The sequence below is a fragment of the Eptatretus burgeri genome, chromosome 4 (assembly GCF_056783735.1).
Source record: "Eptatretus burgeri isolate ZD-2024b chromosome 4, Ebu_testis_v1, whole genome shotgun sequence".
In the NCBI taxonomy this organism is placed as follows: domain Eukaryota; kingdom Metazoa; phylum Chordata; class Myxini; order Myxiniformes; family Myxinidae; genus Eptatretus; species Eptatretus burgeri.
The window spans coordinates 79493621-79506120 of NC_140964.1; the positions used below are offsets into that span (position 1 = coordinate 79493621).

At 44.3% G+C, this 12500-nt stretch overlaps 1 long non-coding RNA gene across 1 annotated transcript in view; it reads right to left on the bottom strand.

The window, feature by feature from the left end:
- Window positions 1-12500, bottom strand: part of LOC147028479 (uncharacterized) — a 15335-nt gene that overhangs the window by 1605 nt on the left and 1230 nt on the right. The window contains exons 1-3 of the long non-coding RNA XR_015057581.1: window positions 12349-12500; window positions 3069-3144; window positions 1-869 (exon numbers count right to left, since the gene is read on the bottom strand). The exon at window positions 1-869 is cut by the window's left edge and continues 1605 nt beyond it; the exon at window positions 12349-12500 is cut by the window's right edge and continues 1230 nt beyond it. This is a non-coding gene — a long non-coding RNA (uncharacterized LOC147028479). The remainder of the gene's footprint in view (window positions 870-3068; window positions 3145-12348) is intronic.

Below are 12500 nucleotides of genomic sequence, written 5' to 3' on the forward strand. Positions count from 1 at the left end.
TTGGAGATTATGGCACACGCGGGATGGAGGGCGGCAAGGACGCGCAGCAGACGGAGGCACATGGGTTTTACTTGAACCCACCACGGACAGAAAGACACAAGCAACTTCATTGAACATAGATCAAATGTTTATAATGGAAATAAATCAAAAATGTGAAAAATAAAACGTGAGGTAAACCAGTGCCTCAAGTTGAGACATCTCCACACACAGTTACAAAAACAGACAAGGGGAAAGATGAAATAAAAGAAAATCTCTTCTTTTATTCTGGCACTGAGCTGGGTGTCCAAAGATGATCTTTTAGGAGCTTGAGGATCGAACCGTGTCGTCCTACTTGGAAAACCGCACCCAAAATGATGCCGAGCCTGGAAACGTACGTGGTGATTCACGCGGGTGGTCCTCCTTCATTAAGGGCCCACAAACCTTTGTACGGTTTCTTCTAACATTTGAGATTGCCACACCGCTCCTCTCTGAACAACAGGTCTGCTCACAATGACGGCCCACCTTCCTCATCCAACACACAATGGGATAATGCCAAATTATGGCTGAGAGGCACACTGTTCTTCCTCTCTCTGTCTCTGTCTTGTACAACTTTGCGTCTCAGCTGAACAGTAATGGCTAGTGTCTTGCTCCAGCACGCGGACAAATTCACAAAGCACGGACACAACAACCATGCAGCCTTCTTCAGCGTGTCAAGAGGAGAGCAAAAACGAGATCCTTTGTCTCAACCGCATTCCTCACACCAACTCTGCTCTCCGATCATGTCCCCCTCACTCACGTCATGCCAACCAATCATAAACCTTGGGGTGTGTCCTGTTGGCCCAAAGCCGGTGTTTCTTGCCTGCTCGGAAATGTTGGGGTTGTTGCTGTTGCTGTTGAAAACATAGGAAAATGTCACACGTGGCAATCATATACTGGGAGAAATTAGCCTTAAACCCTACCGAACACAGCACCCCCCCCACCCCCTCCACCCCGCGGTGAAATGTAACAATCTTAAGCTGACAGTTTTCCCAACTTAAATTACATCGAGATGTCTCCTGCTTGTCCACGGACCATGCTACTTCATACAATCCTACCTTTACGATGAGATTCCTCTATCTACCCCATAAACATAACAGTACTATTCAGAATTGTATAGAGGACTGCATCCCCTTGAGAAATAAATTGACAAGGAAACGGCCACAGTGGATGAACAAAGCAGCTCTTGAGTCAGTGAAGGAGAAATTAAGGTGCTGGGCCAGATATCTAAATCGTAGAAACAAGGAAAGCAAAGATGGACGGGAGGACTACATTAAAGCTACAAACATAGCAACCTCAACAATTAGACAAACTGAAGCAGAATTTGAGAATAAGTTAGTAGAGGAGGTCAAGATCAATGATGAGAGCTTTTGGAAAAACATGAAGAGCCAATCCAAGGTTAAGACAGAAGTCCCTTATACTTGCAAACATCTGATGGAGACTGGGCAAGAACCGATTCAGAGAAGGCAGAAACTCTCAATGCATACTTTGGGAGTGTTTATTCATAAGAGGATGTGTTAGTAATGCCCAGTCAGGAATTGAGATCAGATCATAAGAAAAGCCCTGATAAAACTATATACTAAGTGCAGCGCAGCATGGATTTCGCAGTGGAAGATCTAGTGCAACCCAACTACTGGAGGTTCTTGAACAATGGACAAGATATCTTGATGGGGGACACAATATTCACTGCATGTACTCAGATTATCGAAAGGCCTTTGACAGTGTGCCACACCAGCACCTTATTCGCAAGCTTGAGCCATATGGAATTTAAGGATGTCTACTAAATTGGATATAGGAGTACTGAACTAGATGATCACAAAAAGTTCAAGTGAGAGGAAAGTTCTCGCACAGGGTGCATGTTGTGAGCAGCATTCCACAAGGAATTGTACTGGGACCAGTATTATTCATCCTCTTCATCAACGATCTCCCAGAGGAAGTTAAATCAAATCTGAAGCTCTTTGCTGATGACACCAAGTTATACAGAGTTGTTGACTGTCAAGATGATGCTGAAGCCCTTCAAAGAGACTTGGATGGTGTCACTGAATGGTCTTAATCTAGAAAGAGGCAATTAACATTCAATGAAGAGAAATGTAAAGTGGTCTATTATGGGAGGAAAAATCAGAAATACACATACTCCATGGTCAGATGATTCAGGGCAGAAGGAAGTCAAGGGGGGGAAAGAGGAAAAAGACCTGGGAATTATATTCAATACAAAGTCTAACCTTCAGTACTCATGCTGCTGACGCTGCCAAGAGAGCTAACTCAGCTGGGAATCATTAAAAGATCCTTCTCAGCTCTAAAACAGAAAGGAATTCTTCAACTCTACAAGACTATTGTTAGGCCAACACTGGAATACTGCAACTTTTTATAGTACCCTGCATACAAGAAAGATGAGGACCTGATGTAGAAAGTACAACAAAGAGCTACTAGACCAATACCTGACGTATGACATCTAGAATACCCGGACAGACTGATAGCCCTGAAATTACCAACACTGGTCAATAAAAGACAAAGTGCAGAACTCATCCAGGTCTTCAAAATTGCCAAGAAGTTTGATAACCTGGAGGCCATGAAATTCTTCGAGATGGATGAGAGGTCGAGAACCAGAGAGCACAGACTGAAGATTAGGAAATTCTACTGTAGAACCAGACCAAGGCAAAATGCCTTCTCAATCAGAAGCATCAACAACTGGAACTCAAGACCTCAAGGAGCAGTCAACACAAAAACGGTCAACCAGTTCAAGTCAGAATTTGAAGTACACTGGGCAAATCACCCGTTGAAGTACGAACCCTACCGGTGGAATAGATGCATCAGCGCAGTAACGAGGGGCAAATGAGCATCACTTTCAGTCTTTATGTCCAAGTAAATTCAAGTAAAGTAAGTAAAAGGAGTGAGAATGAGGAGCCCCCTGCCAAGATTATCTATAAACCTCTCGCTGTGCATTTTGGGGAGGTGGTTGTTGTATTGCAACATGCGACTTCCAGGGGTGATGTAACAAAAGTAAAGTAACAAAGTATGAAATGAACGTTTCAATATTATGAGCATATACTCACCTCTGAAACAAGGAAATCCAACACAGGTGGAAGCCATTCAGCCCAGCATGCCTGTGCGAACATCACACTAACCAATCTATACAAGTTCCAAGGAAGAAAATGCAAAAAAAAAATGCTTTTAATTAAACAACAAAAAATTGTTTGTTTGTTTTTTGTATTTTTTTTGTAGTTTTTGGATTTTTTTTCTATCTTTTCTTCCCCTTAGGGGAGGGGGCATGGGCTTGGTTAAAAACACACATCAACCACACAACCCCCCTTGACAAGACCCACACCAACAGCACTCCATACAAATGCACACAATCACCCATCAATGCTCAAAGTACTGAAAAGTCTGGTCAACATCCCTATACCCCTCCATCTCCATAACTTCCAGGTACCTATCTAATTCCAATTTAAACTTATCTACTTTTTCTGCTGCCACTACCTTTCCAGGGAGGTCATTCCATGCATAAACTACTCTCTGAGTGAAAGACCCCTGCCTTGCTACCATCTTAACTCTCCTCTTCTTTACTCAGGCTGTGGCCCCTGGTTCTATCACCGTCTACTCTGTTGAATAATACACTGCCCGGAATCGATCCAGTAGCCCTACGCTGAACCCTCTCGATGGCATCTATGTCCTTCCAGAACTGTAGTGACCAGAACTGCACACAATATCCCAGACGTGGCCCTCACTAAATTCCTGTACAATGTTAACACCACCTCTTTTGATTTATGAATGATCCCCCTCCGAATACAACCTAAAACACGATTTGCTTTACCTATAGCTTACCTCCCATATCTATTACCACCCCCAGATCCTTCTCCTGTGTGACACGCTCCAAAATTACCCCTTACATCCTGTAATCTCTATTTTCATTGTTCTTTCCCATCCCCAACACCTTACACTTGCTCAGGTTAAATTCCATCTGCCAGTCTTTTGCCCAATCTATACAAGTATCAAAACTTTCCTGAATCTGATCACCACCCCCCTTTACCTCCAGAGCTGGATTTAGGCATGGGCAAGCTGGGCAGTTGCCCAGGGGGCCTCCACATATTTCATGAAAAAAAAATTGTAAGGAAAAATGTATTTGTGAGTGCCTGAATGGTAGTTGGTAGTTAGTGGAACAGATATAAGATATTCATCTTATCTCATTCTCTATTTTATATAGAAGTTAGTTGACTTCTATGGGAGTATGGGTAAAAATAAAATATATACTTTATAAAATATATACTCATAAAATATACTTTGTGGATGACTGTAAATTTGTCTTGTCACCTTTTTAGTATTCTAAGGTAGGGTGGGCCTCCACTACTGAAGGCTGCCCAGGGGCCACCACATGTCTAAATCCAGCCCTGTTTACCTCCAAGCTTTGTGTCATCTGCAAATTTAGAAAGCTTACTCTTTACCCCACTATCCAAATCGTTGAACATTTCATTGGTTGCAGTGTCGTTTTGAATCAGACTACGGCGGCCATTTTTGCTAACGGAACAACGAAGTTCCTCCCTTAATACGGAACTGGCTTGGAAAGTGATAGCAAGCTGCTTGCTGGCAGAACACACCACAGGTCGTGTGTCCCAGAAAATGTGGGTTCATTTATTTATTAAACCATTCCCAATGTCCATCTTCACTCCCCGAACAAATCGAATCCCAACTGGCTGTCACCAGCATAAAGCAGGCCAACATGTTCGATCACCCCATGCGTGTTCGCCCAGTCTCAGTGGATACATGTGAAAACACTGACTTTGGTGATGGGAGCATCAAATATGGCACATGGCTTGGGAATCTCCAAAGGAATATTTTCAGCTCTCAGGACAACACAGATTTTTTTTCCTGTGAGGGAAATGATCACCATTTCTCAAAATGGCCACAATTCCATTTCTATTTTTTACCATAATCTCGTATTTTACAAAGAGTTGAGGCATCAAAACTTGATGTCATATTTTCAACTTCACTAACACTCATACTGCTGAATAGATAACACAAGATAAGAAGTGTCTGTTTGATTTCTAAGGAGTCAACCATGTCCCTTTTCATTGGAAGATTGTGTGTATGGGCAAAGTTAATCAAAATTAGAAACAAAATTATGTCCCCCATAAAATATTGTTTTAGTTTTCATGTGTCAGGTTGTAGCACATTCTCCACCACCACCCCACAGGGCAGTACACTGGAGAGCTGCCTTGAAACATTTGAACTGTCCCCTGCTGTCATCCTTGCAGCTGCATCGCAGAAGTTCTCGACAAGCTTTTATAACTTCTGGGAAAGTTGATGCTCGACTTCACTGTGGTCATGTCGCATAGATAGATGGGAATCCACCTTGCATAATTCAAGGCAAAAAACCATAGAATGATCTTGGTCAAAGGCTCAATGCATCAATGTGGAGGTAGAGCAGAAACTGCCTCTCATGTTGCTCTCACAAAGACCGTCAGCTCAAGCTCCAGCTGCAGGATGATGGACCAAAGCTGAGGACTTGCTTCAGCTTTGTTGGCACTCCAGTCTTCCAGAAACGTCAGATTCTCCCCCTCTTCCCAGCTGCTGCTCTAGTGGGTATATGCTTTGCTGTGACCCGATTTCATTGAGCGCATGTCACATTGGAGGCTTTCAGGAATGAGTCTGTTGCTTCAGGTGTTGCAATGCCAGCTTGCACGAGTGCAGTCATGGTCCACCCACCATCCTCCAGAAGATCTCCGAGTGTCATGAGAGTTGCCATTTCAACGTGTTGCCGACCGACCATCACAATAAAGTGATCTTCACCATGGCTTGTTGGCCAGCTCCACTGGATTTGCTTTGCTATTGGAAACAAAGGCTGAAAAATGACTGCTACTGCTGTTATAGCGGAAACCAGTGATGACCTTCGAGCTGAAAAGTTTCCTTTTGCCATACTCGACAAGCCTGCCACATTTCATTCTTGTATCTTTGAAGTCACAATAACCCCAAAATTTGTCACATTATCTGTTGAGCTACGTCATCTTGAATTCAAAATTCAGAAGTGGACACAGAGGGAGAAGGGGCCATCTATTTATTACGTACTATTGATAAAAGGAATACATGCGGGGAGGTACGAGGAAAGCATGAGGAAGGAGATGAAAGGCAAGGATTGGGGGGGGGGGGAATAAGGACCTTTGGAAAATCACACTTTTTGCAAACATAATAAAGACAGCTCCGATGCACGAGGGGTCTGAGAGATGAGTGCACCAGCCTTCCCATAAGTACATTAGCTTACGGTGAAATAAACGAGTTTATAATGAACTATCGTGTAACTAGCTTTCCTTGGAGGATACAGATGATGGGAGGGAATGATGGAACTTAATACTTGGGCAATCTTTATATTATTAGACTGAGCACGGCTGCATGGTGTGCGCATATATAGCTGCAATACCCAACAACTGCCAAAAAGTCCAAACTCTTAAGAAGTCATTTATTACACACAGAATATGCAAACAATAAAACACTCTTCGGCAAATGGACCTGTAACTATAAACCAGCTTATTCCGGTCGACTGCAAGATGGTCTCCCAATATAGTCCAGCTGTTAAGTTGCAAAATTGTGCACTTTGTGGGAAAAGGATTGAATTTGCCATGGAGTCAAATGTCATTTTTAACCTTGGACCCATCTTATATCTTGCCCTTTTTCAGGGCAAAGCCAGAATCTCAAAAAGTGGGGGTCACTACTCCAAATAATGAGCAAACACTTCGCCAATGAAATTTGTACGACTTTGTGTCTCAAGATGAAACCATAATAGCTGAGAACCTAGATGTTGCAGCATATCGTGGGAATTTCATATAGAATATTTCCAATGAGCTTTTTAAAAATGCTTTTTGCTTGAATTTTACAAAAATCATTGTTGGCATTTTTTTTGGAAGCAATCTTAGATCATTGGCGGCTATCTTGAATGCTCGCACTCAACGATATCGGAATTTTGGTGAAAGCCCGCTCTTTTTCTCCTGCATTGGAGAAGGAAGTGTCATTTTTCAGGCATTGAGCTGGTGATCTGTGCGGGCTCGCAATGATTGTATAATTTGCTGTACTCTCAGCTGAGTATTCCTTGTACAATTACCATAAAGATGTGTAGAAATTGTGGAAGCAAACAATAGTAATTTGTTGACTCAGTATGGAGATGCACGTTTTTGGGCTCAACAATGAATGTTGGACTATTTGTGATTTGCAGTGTTATTTGGTTGCTAATTTAAAGTAGAGAAAATCCAACATTATATAATTATATTTAGTAGACAATCCCGATATGCTTGAATCAGTTCATTTTCCTTGTTTTTATAGCTGAACTCGTTCATGGACGTTACTGGGTGGGTTCACTGTATCCCTAACCTGTTGTATCTAGTTATCGTGCTACGCTACTGGGGCATGAGTTTAACATGGGCAGGAGTGAGAGAGGAGAGAGAGGAGGGAGAGGGGAGGGTGGGGGAGGGGGGGGGAGGAGGGGTGGGGGAGGGGAGGGAGGAGGAGTGGGAGAGCTAGGAAGGGAGAAAGAGCGGGGGGGCTGGGGAGAGTGACGGCTCACCAAACGGGGTGCGAGCGAGAAGGAGAGGGGGAAGTGGAGAGGGGAAGGGGGTTTGGGAGGAGTTGAGTGTGAGGGGAGGGGTTCTGGACTTGCTACTGGGGGGGGCGCAGTACAGGATCGAACAAAATGGGGTATGTTAAAATAGCATGCAGAGACAGCCGGGAGATGCCCATGGAGGTGTAGAGTGGAGGGGATAGGTCGAGGGAAGGCAGCATCATGGCAAGGGAAGGTAAGGCAGTGAGAGGGGAAGGGAATGGAAGGCATCAGGCAACATTAGGGTGAAGGGAAGGCAGCACAAGGGGGGGGGGAGGGTGATAAAACATACCCAAACAGCAACATTTTCTTTTTAAACCCCAGTTTCCATGTAAAACCGGACGGGAGCATTTAAAACCCATGTTATCTACCTGGCAAATGCCTTCCTGGATGCATGCATGCTCGCACATGCAACGACCTTTGCACCCCTCTGGTCGGCTCACTCTGAATCTTATTCATACATGCTACAGTCCCCTCAACAGAGGGGGGGGTGGGGAGGAGCAGTGGGAGAGAGAGAGGGAGCGTGAGGGAGCGGAGAAGTGAGAGGGAGAGAGAGAGAGGTAGAAGGGTGCGAGTGAGAGGGGAGAGAGAGGGGAGGGGGGGAGAGAGAGAGGGGAGGGGGGAGAGAGAGGGGAGGGGGGAGAGAGAGGGGAGGGGGGGAGAGAGAGGGGAGGGGGGGAGAGAGAGAGAGGGGAGGGGGGAGAGAGAGAGAGGGGAGGGGGAGAGAGAGAGGGGAGGGGGGAGGGATTCCGGAAGATGTGATGTCCAGTTCAACGTGCATCCTCGAGATGTCACACACATTGATGAATTACCATGCCTGTGAAATACTGGGATGACAGTTCACAGAGACATGACAGAAGTAAATAGACACCTTAAATTTCTTCATTTCATCTGTATAATGCAGTTTTACTCTGATTTCTCCTAATATTCGACAAAATTTTTGCAGAAACGAGTTCCTGAGTCTTGTATAACAATTGAGCCTGGTGTTGGCTTCGTGGTTCGGGTGGCGGCTTGGGTCCTGAGTTCTAAGGTCCTGAGTTCAAGCCCTGTTGGCCGCTGAATTAATACACCAGGAGGTTGACTCAGCCTGTCATCCTTCCGAGGTTGGCAAAATGAGCACCAGTGTACTGGTAAGGGGGACATTGCATCAGCGGCAAAGCTGCGCCCCAACCAATGATGCAACCAGCAGCCACAGGCTGCACTCGATAGAGACAGGGAGACAGGGAGACAGGGAGACAGGGAGACAGGGAGACAGGGAGACAGGGAGACAGGGAGACAGGGAGACAGGGAGACAGGGAGACAGGGAGACAGGGAGACAGGGAGACAGGGAGACAGGGAGACAGGGAGACAGGGAGACAGGGAGAATGAATGATAATTAACTATGCCTCGAACCCAGGGAGCACACAAAAACTTTCCGATTTTCAAAGGGGCCGAATTGTTGGCCATTTGGAAGGTGGAGGCAGCCAGCGTCAGATAGCTCAGAACCTTGGCATTCTGCTTTCTACGGTCAATCGAGTGATTGTGCAATTCACCAGCGAAGACAAGGAATCCACAACTTCCCGTTCTAGGCCCTCAGAAAGGTGTATTTGAGCTGTCAAGCGGTCCATTGAGAAAAGTCCCCGTTGCAAGGCAGCAGATGTTGCAAACGAAGTCCAAGTTAGTTCAAGAACTGCCGTGCTGTACCTTCGTCAACTGGGCTATGATGGGAGTGCAGCTCGAAGAAACCTCTTCTTAGACCGGCCAACATTCAAAGGAGAAAGAAGTGGGCTGACGAGATGGCCACTAGACCCTTGGGGTTTTGGCAAACTGTAATTTTTTCAGTTGAGTCCCAATTTGCTCAATTTTCTGACAATGGACACATATGGGCCTGGAGACTTCCCAGTCAAGAGTTCTCTTTGAACCAATTGCAGCCAACTGTCAAACAAGGTGGTTTTTCAATGATGGTGTGGGGAGCAATCTGGAACATGAGTCGGTCAGAGCTTATGGAGTTGTTGGCAACATCAACACTACGACACACATTTCTATCCTTGAGGATGAACTTCTCCCTGTCTTCTCCACTGGTCAGATGGTCAAAAACAACACACCATTCATGGAAGATGGAGCTCCATGCCACACTCCAAACAAGACCAAAGAATGGCAGGACGGAAATGGGATCAAGCAACTTCCATGGCCAAGTCAGTCTCTTGAGACGATTCCCATTGAACAACTCTGGGCCATATTGGATCGAGCTGTGCGGAAAAAGTTCAGGAAACCAACATCATGGGCAGAATTGCTAGCCCCCTTTGTATGAAGCCTGGGCAGAAATCCCACAAGAGAAAATTTCAGAACTGGTTACTTCCATGCGGGAAAGAGTAAAAGCATTAAAATCTGCAAATGGAAAGTCTACAGAATACTAGTGTATGTATTAAAATGGATCAGATGTACTTCAAATGTTCAATAAATAAATTCTTCAAAAATCATGGTGTCTATTTACTTCTGTCATGTCTCTGTATAGCTGGGTCGGGATTCAAACCCAGGGAAGACAGCTCAGAGCAAGCGTGCGTACCTCTCGGCTATCCTGCCGTGATGTGGCGATTCATTGCTTTGGAACTGAAAACATTTTTTACTCATTGGAATCATCTAATTTATTTTGCCTTCTCAATGCCGGAGATGTTCACCCGAACAACCACGCTGTGGTATCACCATGGAAGCTTGCAGAGATCGAATGTTGAAGAGCGTTCCAAGTAAGCTCTCCAACGACATGGTTGAAGAAACTTCGAAAAATGAACCGTTTCATTTTTTTTGTTAATATGTATTTATCTATGTCGAAGTGATGGGTCGTATAATTAAAGAAGATCCTACATAAAGGTGAAACGTTGTGTAAAATAAAATTGCACATTTTCAGTGAGCCAGCCAACGCCCGACGCGCCGCAGAATAACGTGCGGCCAACACAGGTGAGTGAGTATCCCCTCAACTTTGTTCAAGTCGATTGATATACACTATGCAGTGACAGCATGAATATTGTAGAGCGCTCGCCAAGTCGCTTAATCACTCAAGGAAGCACTCCAACAAAACGGTTGATCAGGAACGACTTGCTTGGCAAGCGATTAGCGATTGCCAATCCATCATACGAGACACCTCCCGAAGACGCCCAAGATATTAAACTATGTTTGATACCATTGGACAAATGAATACTTTTTTTAGTGGCCGGAACTACTGTCAAGTTCAATTCTGGAGCTTAAAATTTGAAATTTAGCTTGGTTCTTCTTGCATATGGCAGCTTGGCTGCTGGATAGCTATAATTTTGTTGGGGCACAGCTGTGCCGCTGATGCTGATACCCCTGTACCAGTACACTGGTACTTATTTTGCCGACCTTGGAAAGATGGCAGACCGAGTCAACCCTCTGGTGTTAATTCAGTGGCCAACGGGACTCAAACTCAGGACCCTAAGATCCCAAGCCAGCCACCCGAGCCACCACCAGGCTTATTTGGCTTGCCTTAAGAGCTTATAGCATGTGCAGAAATTCAATAAAGCCACGAACGCTGGTGTCTCAAGGTGTTTATAAGCATTGTAAGGGCTCCAGCGATTCATAGGTATGATGATCAGGCATTTAATGATATAAGTGAGGAAAGTGAAAAAAAAAAAAGTTAAGAAATCGTTGTGGCCTGTTCCAAGCCAAGGCATTGTTGAGCAGGCCAAAAAAAATGGCGACTTAACACTCTTGCGAGCTGACAAGATGGCACACCACAATGTTGGGAAGGCTTATTTTGTTTTTTTTTTGTGATGAACACCCCTTAAATTATCTTCAAAAGGGATGTTTAAATGAACTTAAACACCAAATTTTCATTCATGCACCACCTTGGAGTTCCCCAAGTAGGCATGCAAAGTTTGGGGGAACTAGGTTTCATGGTTTTTGGAGTTATGGAGACAACAGACAGACACACACTGACATTTATTATTATAGATATTCACCTGTGCTACTATATTGATATAGTTGCACTATTAGTGTATTACCAATGTGACAAGACTGAATATTTGGATAGGTTAAGCTTCCCCTTTGTTTGCAACGTTATTATACTCACCTGTGCTACTATATTGATGGAGTTGTAAAACTGGTGTCTCGAGTTGTTGGCGTCTCGTTGATGGTTTACAGGAATTGATTCATGTACGATTCATGCACGCCAATAAACCACACACAGAGAACCTCAAGCTCATCCTCAGACTCCTTGTTGTTCAATACCAACCTATGGAGGAGTACGGACGGAGGGGGTGGTTCTTCGCCGTTTACATTATTAAAATAAAAGCTCGAAAGACGAATATTTCACGTCTACTTTCAGACTCTGGCATCTAACGTTGAAGGCCTTCCTGGGAAATGGAAAAATGTGGAGACTAACTTCGAGTTGTGCCAGAAAAAAAAAAAAAAACGGAAAAAAAGGATACTTCATATGAACATTTTCTCACATGTACCAGTCAGCGAGCCGAATTTGGAGAGCCAGAGTTTGTTTCCATTCTTGAACACCTTCATTGTCTGACACCAGAAAATCTTGGAGAAAAACAAGCTGTCTGGCACTACAAGTGCTACGCTGATGCAACAAGCAAGATGAACATTAACCGGGCCAAGCTACATCATACTAAAGCAATCTCCCAATGCGATTCTGCTCAACTGACGGAAAAGGAAAGGACGTCCATCATTTAAAACATGCTCAACAAGAGCAGAAGACGGTCAAATGCTTTCCTTCATCCAGTAAAAAAAAACAACATAACAAAACTCACATTTGCCTCTCTTCAACAACAACAGAAAGAGAATACTTCTGCCAAGTTGAACAAAGTGGAACTCTTCATGTGTGTACGAGCAGAAACGTTGGTATTCAAATGGCTGAGATTGTCAAGCATAGTAACAATGACCGATGGAAAGTAAACGAGAG